Below are 10,258 nucleotides of genomic sequence, written 5' to 3'. Positions count from 1 at the left end.
CTTGAAAAAAAGCTCGGAATGTAGTATTTGTTTCAAATTTTGCGTTTAAATGTCTTTGCTCGGAGCAACATAGACAGCACCTTCCAGCCATTTTGCTATAAAACCGCTAACGTCTCCAGTCCCAACAAACTATTACAATCGCTCTTCGGGGTGAATTCCTTCAAACGGTGAGGCATGAGGCGCGCGCTGATCGCCGCTTGCGACTAATGGAAATATGCAGCGTCTTTCAATGAGCAGGAACCGCACCGTTTATGATGCATTGGTGCCGTTTGGGTAGCCTAACGGGGCAGCGGACAACTGGCGTCTATGTATAATACCTTTTTCTTCACTTAGTTCCTGGCGGGCTTCCTCAGCTATCAGTTGGCGTTTGATTCTCTCTAAACTTTCTTTATCTTCACTTTCTTTGAAGACATAACTGGGAGATGCATTTCCGGGCTACAGGTGCGATGCAAGGACGCAGCAGCGCCTTCGTATATATGACTTTCTTTTACGATCGTTTTTTTTTTTTTCGTTACGTTTCCTTGTGCGTTTATTTTCTTACTGTTATTACCACGCAACATCTCTGGACACCTTCCCCACGCTCGTTTTAATACGCTTAATATATTTACTTCGTTTTGCTTTGTTTTCCTCTGCAGGAAGTCGTCTGAGATAAAGGAATAACAAGGCAGAATTGGTTTGATAGCTCTATGCAACGCACCATGAGTGCTTTCCTGTTTTCCTCACGCGACGTGCTTTTCGGCGCCAGTGAGTCGCACAGACTGTATTGCTCCGTACCTTGCTCACAATTCTAGCCAACCGGTTGCCGCCCTAACGTTTTCGCAAAACGTATTTTGCAGCACTTAAATATGCTCACTGTATATAAAATCGATATCCATACTATGTAATGAATGTAGAAAAACTGCAGATTGGGCTAGTTGGTGTTGCTTTATAATGCAAAACAACGCAAAACAGACACAGACCAAGGAGGAGACCAGACACACGAACCAGCAATGAACTTACAACTGATTTTTTTTTTTACTTGGAAGGATCACGCCATATATACGTACACGAAGAAACAGCGTACATGCGCAATGTCAACGACCTCAAGTGTTGCAAAAAAGGAAATAAGTCTTTAAAAAAGTGCATCTGCAGAACTACCCAGTATGCAGCATATTCATTTCCCGAAGAGATAATGTGGCAGAAGGCGGACTCACACACCCTTTACTTTTTCTGATAATGTGGAAAGCTTCGGCTACTTCTCTGGTGCGCTGGTCAGAATGAACGAACAACACATCAGTGTCATCAAAAAACTGCGTACATTCGCACGTGGAACAATGCTTCGCTAGGTTAGTTCCTTTCTTTTTCAACGAATTAACGTGCTCCAATGCAGCGGCCAGTCTGGCCAATGTAGGTAAGGCCACAGGACAAAGGGATTTGATATATCATGCCAGTCTTACTAGGAATATATCTATTTTCACGATTTATGTTGCACGAATTTTTCCTGCGTCCCTCGTGTCTTCTTTGAACCGCCGCTCCCACTCTTTCTAGCTTGTTAGGAGCAGAAAACAGAATTTTTACCCCATGCTTGCTCCCCACTCTATTATTTCGGTGCGACCGCGTGTTAACATATGGCATGACCCCTACCTTTCCTTTTCCTTCCTCCGAACCCTTTTCCTGCCCTGAGGTGCTTGCAGACGATTTTAGCGCACGGAGGACTTTGTCTGCACTCGAGACGAGAACTGAGTCCTTGAAACCAGCTTTCCTGCAGCTGTCTGCCTGAGCTAAGAGACGGGAGATCATTTTATGATGACAAGATTTTTTCACTGCCATACCTAAACATCCCGCAACAATGCCCCTTTTTACGAGCTTTGAATGAAAGGACCTGTAATTTAAAACAGGCTTTTCACTGCTAGGTGAATATTGCCAACAGACATGGTGGGGTTGGAAAGACAACTTTAAATCAAGAAATTGCCAGACTGTTTCTTGGAGGACTTCGTGTGTGAAGCTTAGTCCCGACCCATTACGTGCAAAAACCTCAAGAACATTTGACACAAAATCAGGATTCACAAACCTAGCTAGCACCAGCAAATCGTCGACGTAACGGAAAATGCGCATGCAACAACCGGCTAAGTCATTGTCAACTTTCATATCAACCTGGCTTAGATAAATGTTGCTGAGAATGGGAGCTAACGTGGCACCTATGCACACACCATATTTTTGCATATAAAGTCGACCACCCCACTCAACAAACGTGTTAACTCAGGAAGTAAGGTAACGGTTCCAAAAAGGATCCGGTGGGAATTCCACACTCATTTTGCCACCCGCATTCGTCATTGTATTCCGTAATACATTGTTGAGCATACTGAATGAGTGTAAAGTGTGGAAGAGAATGATGCAAATCAACCACATCTACGCTGAATTCAACGCTGTGTGCGAGCTCTCATTTCGGAGGAAACCAGCAACTGCTTCAGAATTATGTACGAGAAACGGATTCATTACGCAAAGTGACAACAAATGTTTGCAAAGATAGGTAGACTCGCCCAACTACCATGATTTGTGCTCAGAGACGATTGCCCGGAAAGGAACGTTAGGATTGTGCGTCTTAGAACTAAAAAAAAAAAAAAATCAAGCACCGAGTGTTCAGCATCCTTCATTTTCCTCGCCACACCTTCTAACTTCAACTTCTGAAGTAAATTTACCACCTTCTACTTGAACTGGGCAGGATTCTTAGAAACATTTTGAAGTTCTTCATAACTGCCTCACAGGCTTTGTCAGAAAACTGGTTCTCTGACATCACTACAAAGAAACCCTGTTTATCCGACTGGACTGTGCGCAAGCGGTTATCGCACAGATAGTTTACTAAAGAGCGGAACTGCTTAAACTTCCGCCCCGCCGGGGTGGCGCAGTGGTTACGGCGCTCGACTATTGTGCCTATATTGTGCCCAAGGGAGCGGGGTCGAATCCCGGCTTTGGCGGCAGCTTTTCGATGGAGGCGAAAAGCAAGGCGGCTGTGCGATGTCAGTGCACGTTAAAGAACCCCAGGTGGTTGAAATTTCCGGAGTCCTCTACTACGGCGTCTCTCATAGCCTGAGTCGATTTAGGACGTTCAACCCCACAAACCAAAGCTTCAACTTCCCTTTTGAAGTGGCTCATCTAGAAACGGCATCAATGCACTCTGACTCGCATTTACATTTATCTTCAGCTGGGGCTTTAGAAGACATATCTCGTGCAAGTTCTTCCAGATTGCAGGCATGCTGCTGCATGCCGTTTTTTGATGACACTGATGCTTTGTTCGTTCGTTCTGACCAGCGCCCTAAGAAGTAGCCGAAGCTTTTCACATTATCAGAAAAAGTAAAGGGTGCGTGAGTACGCCTTCTGTCACATTATCTTTTCGGGAAATGAATATGCTGCATAGTGGGTAGCAGTTCTGCAGATGCGCTTTTTTTTAAGACTTTTTTTTTTCTTTTTGCCAACACTTGAGGTCGTTTACATTGCGCATGTGTACGCTGTTTCTTCGCGTGCCTATATATGACGTGATTCTTCCCAGTAAAAAAAAATATCAGTTGTAAGTTGAGCGCTGGTTCGTGTGTCTCTTTCTTGATGTGTGTCTGTGTTGCGCTGTTAAACCCCCGTTATGTAGTGATGTAGCGTCTGAGCGATATGGAAACGGAAAAGTCGAGAACAGAAAGATGAATCCTGTAACTCAATCTCAGCACGAACTTATTTCTGTTGGTACTTTTTGACTGCATCATTTTGTTTCACCCCTGCACCATAGCGCAGCCGAGAGATCATCATCAGTACAAAGTATTCAGAGCTTTGCGCCAGTAGTTCGGAAGTTACGGCTTCGGTTTTCGGCCACGGCGACCGCAATTCTATCTCGAACAAAACTTGAGGTGGGACAAAAAGACCTGCTTCCCACGGGGTAGTGACAGCGCTCCCTTTCGAGTGAGCCGAGCTAGCAGGGCGGCACTCGAGAGCCCGATGAAATGTGGGGCCCGAAGGAGCGATCCGAGGACCTCGCACGACCGGGCACAGTCTGAACGCCACCTGCGTGTCAGTGCGCGTTCGCGTCCGTGCCATGCCTCGGTCTACTTCGGACAGAAATTGGCACTGCCGCCCGTGCGTACGCGCCCCGTTGCGCAGTCGTCGCGGTTGCCTGCAGTGCGCCTCGCTCAGTCCGGCTCGCGTGCAGCCGCGTGCCTCCCCGAGCGACGCCAATGGCCGGAGTGAGCCAGCAGTCGCGTGGCTGAAAGCAAGTCTGCTTGAACGTCTGTGAAAATGATAACGATGCCTGCGAAAACTTCACAGTGTTGCGCTTATGTTTGACGGGAAAAAAAAAGGAGGGGGGGGGGGGGGGGGTAGATGGGCTGAGAGCTCCTCCGGGCCGCTTAGAAAGACACCGGGCACAAATTATGGCGCTTCGTTTGCGAGACTACAATATCCGGCCACTGTTAATCCTTCATCCCCAATCATATGCGGCCTGGAACATTTACGGAATAACAATTTTAGCTGATTGCACAGTTCAAGCTTAAAGGCTAGCCAATGAGAATCGAATGCTGGGGTTCATTGGGATACCAATATGGATACAAGTTCTGAACGTAGAAGCTCAGCTTCAGGAAGCCGCAAAACTTCAGTTTATATGCTTCACATGTGCCTTGAACAGGCCATCCTAAAGCAACCCGACCTCTTGAATCAGGCTCTGTATTACACTGGGACAGATCGCAAGAGTGAGCTAGTGTCTTCGCAGGAAGAGATAGCTGCGGCAATCACGGCGAGTGCACAACTCTAGCAATAGAGCAACCGCACAAAGCAACGCTTACTAAACCTATAAAAAGGTTGGTCACCAACAACGATAGATAGCAACGGCCTTTATTACAGCCCCAAAGGAGCTTACAGCGGAGAGGATAGGTGAAATAGCATCAATATTTTAAAGACCAATCTACGAGCCGCAACCCCTACGGGAGCCTCAGAAAATACGGAGTGCGTCTCAGCTTCCACCTGCAGCCTGTAAACAAGTGAACTGTTCTTGCCTGGAAACGGGTCGAAACAAGCAGCCCCGATCATTACCCTTTAGGCCGCTACACAGGCCCCAAACGCACCGACAGTACCAACGCTAAGGCGCTATCAGACACAGTGATACCGATAAGCTCACATCAGCGTAAAACCGCGCAGAGCTGCGGTGTCTACGCGACAGCCTACCAGCGCTTACAGTACATTCAGAGAAATAATGCAAAATCCCCAACTAAACTGCCCGCACATGTATATGGTGGCTTGAATCTTTTCGTTCTGGATGCTTTTTGGCACCTGGCGGTCGCGAGCTGTTCTGATTTTAGTAGCGGGTGTATTTATGGGCGAACCCCGCCGCAGGAAATGGGGTTCTAACGTGTCTCACAGGCGCATTCTTCAGCTTGGAAAGAAGAGGTGTTTTTGCAAGCGGCAAGCGGCCGGCGTCTTCCACAGTATTGCTAAGTTAGCGGTTCGCCCGCTAAATTTAGTGGGTTTTTGCACCGTTCAACGGAAAACAGTGTTGTATGGCAGCAAGCGGGATTTTTAGCGGTTTTCTGGGTCTGTTGGCTTTTTCTTTGGTTGTTTAGGGTGGTCCTACAATTTTTCCTTGGAATTGTCTATGTTCCTCAAAACTATACTCATTTTTGCAAGAGAACCTAGCTTTGAGCCCACGTAACATAGATGAAAGGTGGCGAATATCAAAACCGCCCAGTACGACTTGAATAGATTGATGTAGCGTTTTTGCTTTTTAACAATTCTCGGATTTACTGTTGCCGGAGATGAAGTCCGTTAGACTAGAAGCTGTCAAATGCATGCAGAGGCTTGATAAAGGGTGCCCATGTGACCATAACTTTCTAGACTGGCTACTTGAAGTTCCACTTGCAGATGAACGCTATTTGTCTAGTCTTTGGTGCCTCTTGTACAATTCATGAATCAGCCACGGGTAAAGTCGCTGTCAACGAAATAAGCTTATCAGTTATAACAACCGTAGGAGCACATCTCCATTGTGAAACGAATTGAAAAATATGCAGATGCTTCCGACAAAAGTCCCTTCTTTTAACTGGTCAGTTTTGTGCCGTCTACGCTGATCCAGGTCTGGTAAAATGTAGGGGTTGGGCGCATGCTCAGTTCTTAAGCATTATCAAATGCAAAGCGAGAATCTAATGGGAACAGATATGATGAATTACATAATTACTATTCGAGCCGGACTCCTAAGGCAGAATAAATGCAGCTCAGGCTACTAACTACTCGCTAATGTAATCCAAAAGATAGGCACGATATGATGGTGTACTTTGACATCAGCGATGACATCCTGCCTAGAATCGATGGTTGCAGGAGGCAATTGCCCGCAGAGAGCTCAGCAAACGAAGATAAAACAGATGACGTCTTTTTGCGAGTGAAAGGATTGGAAGTCATAATTTTCTACGCTCAAAAAAAAATTAAGCGTTCTTAAAAATTTAATTGCAACCTCTAGAAGGCTAGCCAGATGTTGCTAAGAATTATACTATTCATATTCCGAAGTGTCAAGTCTAAGGAAGATAGTTTTCTTTTATTTATGGTAATATATTTATTTATCGATATTTATTGATACTGCAATCCCAGTGTTGGGATTTTAGCAGGGTTTACCGGGTTTGCACTGTTTACAGGGTTTACACTGTTTACCGACACAGTAGTAGAATAAAATGAGTAAAACCAAACTTCTTCTGGAAATATTGAAGTTAGCGGTTTTTCTTTTTGTTTTGTTTTTTGCGGGTTTTAGGAGATCGTCATGAGCGATTTCTATTTTTGAGTTGACACCACTGGTCTTCCATGCCATCGCCGCCGCCGCTGTGGTGGCCTATCCGTTTACTCTGCGCCTGAGCACAGGTATTCCCAGGACGCTAGTTGGGCGCTATCCCGCATCGCATCACAGACGTAAGTGAAGCCTTTCTCGGTCGCCGGAAGCTACCGCAACAGTGGCGCTTCTTGAGTATTCTCCAGCTTTACTCAATGAACGCGTAGGATGCGAAGAACCTTTTGAACTTCGTGCACTGCGTAACCATGGAGGAAGCGACCTGTTCTTCAAGAAACTCACAACACACGATGAACACACTGTGAAAAACTACTGAATGCATTTACATTTGAAAGGCTATTTTACGCACCTAGGCTGGCTGAAAGACTCAAACTCAACCCATACTAAGTGCGCGAATTGTGAAAAAAGATCTTCAGAAAAGGAGAAATATAATTTCACCCGGCACATCAAAGTAAGATATATTCTTTGTACCCCGTGTTAATAGCTTTCTCGGACTGCTTGCACTGTTTCGCGCGGTGGCGCCTTTATAATGGAGAAACCGTTATTCACGCTGTAATCAAATTCTCGACTTGATTTTGTCTGCACTGCAGACCCTCCATCAGGTTTAACTTCGCAGCAGTAATGCATTTATATCAGCCTTCCCTGGAGGCACTCCATAAGGGGGAAAAAATCAAATACCATTACGAAGGTCACATTACAAAGCACCGAAAAGAAAGAATTGAGACAAGTTTACAACATACATATAGCAATAGACTGTGCTCCATCTTTCCTAACGGCGTTTCTAGTAAGTACCCCATCAGGCAAACCTGTTCCCTAAATCGAGGACAAATTACGCGAAACAAAAGCTTAATTACCAGATTCCAGCTGTTCTCAATAACGCACCCTCAGTTTCATCTTTAATATCTCAAGAGTAATTTTAAAAGGCATAAGAAGCATACTCGCTGACCTAAAATAATTAGTTTTTATTTTATTTTTAGCAAATGCAAATTTTTGTCATCTCATGTTGACGACCCTTTTTTTTTTCAGTTTTTGAGCAATGTTTTTTTTCTTGCTTGCAGTGCACTTATGTTCATGCATGTAATTTATCTGCTGTTATACTGTAGTATGTTGTAATTACGGCGCTTGCTATAATGCCCTGTTAACGTTTGTTTTGTGTGTTGTGCAATGCTGTACAATGCACTAGCAAAAGCCTAACCGCCTTTTGTCACAGTTCCGGCCCTCTTCCATTCCTGAAAAAGAAAGAAAGAGAAAGGATTTCGTAACCGTTGACGGGATGCCGCTCAGCATTGTAGGAGGCGTCGCTTTTTGGAGCTTTATTGAATAGCATACTATAGCACGTTTAAGTCAACTCTCCAGGAGGACAATAACCCTTCGGTAGATGTTGATTTTATATGGGCATAATGCGACAGTGTAGAGGCTGATTTTTTTTTTTTTTTACCGCATACAAACCTGTGTTTTAAAAACTAGGAAAGACACGTTTGTGCGCTGTGTGCATGTGGGTTTCAAATTAAAGTAGGTATCATATATGTGAAAAGGGTTTTATGAGCGGACGGTTACTTAAATTTAATTAAACAACTGTTATTTTATTTCAAGGGGCAATTTATATAATGCTACATTGCAGGCAGTCACATCAAAGTTGAGACCCGGCCGTTTTCATATTTTCTTATTTGGCACTGTGGTTCGAAATATAGTTCAGAAATACTCGTTTGGAAATTCACTATGGTGTCTTTCCAGCATAGCGAAACGAAAACAGCACTTTCTGATTCCAAACGCCGCTGCCGTATGTATTTTCGTTTACTGTTCGAGGTTATGACAATGAAAATCACCCATTCAACTGCGGTGCCCTCTACTGCGCTGAGCTGTTTTGTCGCTTTTCTGATTTTTTTTCATGTGCTGTTTTGTGGCTGTGCTGTTTTATACCGGGGGCTGTTTCTTATATGTGTTTTTTGCCGTCATGCTGTTTTTTTTTTTTTGGTGCTGGCTTCAATCTTCATTATCATTATGGAAGAATTTCTACCCTACCGTGACCACCCGCTCCAAAAGTTGCAGCCTTCAATCTTCATTATCATCCCTCCTGGCCCACCAATAGCTTATATACGGGGGAAGAAAAATAGCTGAAAAGTGTCGCGTCATCTAATGACTGTTTTGTCAAGCACTTGATGTTCGTGAGGCGAAATGCTTTTCTTTTGTGCCGAAAGACGGATAGAGTGCACACACCGTAATAATGTGCACTGAACACTATTGAATTAAATGTGAATTAAATATCAGTTGTAAAAGCGTAGACAACCATAAGCGCAGGTTACGCATTTAAGCGGCGTAGATCTGAGTACCACTGAAACCTGTAATTTCCAGGGCGTATTTCATTTTAGCGAGCTCTCGTCGCGTAGACGGATATGCAAAATTAGAGTGGTGAAAATGTAACCGTTAAATGCAATCCCGTATTAGAGATGCCACCTTTTTTTCACCCTCTCCTGTGACTAAGATATTATTCATTCCTCACTGCACTGAATTTCAGGCTTACTCGGACAATATTGCCTTTGGGTAGGGCAGAACAGGGGCTTCTCGTCTGCGACATACGACGCCGCGTAAGCCGACGCTGCCTAGCCCGGATCTGCGAACAGAAGCTGTATAGATTTTGTTAGTCGCTGAATGACCATGCAGCACGAAAATAACTAAACTAGGCAATGGTCTTAGTTAAAAACAATCGGCTTAAGTCGGTGGTTGCCTCGTGCTGACGCTCCCTGCGCACTCTCTCCAGCGCTGCCTTAATAGCATCAACATTGTCTGAGACAGCAGTCCCAAAACTTGAAGGTCCACCTTCTATGTGTTGTTATAATCGAGGTTCCAGCCTAGGTTCCCTTGGCTCCTAGTGGGCGCCGGCGAACGGCAGTCGATCATTGCGCCGAGACGGCGGCGACGATGGCGCGGCTTTCATTCAAATGTTGAAGCCACCTCGTAGGCACGAAAAGGAGTGACGCATTTATGTCTGAATCCAGCCTGAAGGCTACAGCGTATATAACGAGCAACCCTTCCCTTTGTTGGCAGAACCAGAAGCGCGCAGACGAGCAGCCTTAATGGGCTGCATAGGGACAGAAGAAAGCATCTCCCCGGAGATAAAGAAGGCCACACTGACCCTGCTCGCAAACCACTCCAGGTGTGTGATTTTCCGGGTACCGCTGGGAGTCGGACCTTCGCAGACGACCGGCTTCTTGGACTGTTTCAACTTTGCGCTCAAACGTCATCTCCCGCACAAGACCACCATCGCCACCAAGGAAGATGACCCTCACCGCCAGAGGATGTGCGAGTAGGTTCATATACGAAGTAGCAATGGGCGGCACCGCGAAAGTTCGTGTGTGCGCATGATTAGACTGCTATATTTCCCCAGCTAGGGAACTGGGGACAACGGACGGTATTTAAGCGGTGCAAATTGTATTCACCAGCAGCTCTGTTTTCCTCTGCCGACTTACACCTACTTCACTG

The sequence above is a fragment of the Amblyomma maculatum genome, chromosome 1 (assembly GCF_055883805.1).
Source record: "Amblyomma maculatum isolate TAMU_Amacu chromosome 1, ASM5588380v1, whole genome shotgun sequence".
NCBI lineage: Eukaryota > Metazoa > Arthropoda > Arachnida > Ixodida > Ixodidae > Amblyomma > Amblyomma maculatum.
The sequence above is the reverse complement of the archived record's forward strand: the minus strand, read 5'-3'. Positions refer to the sequence as shown.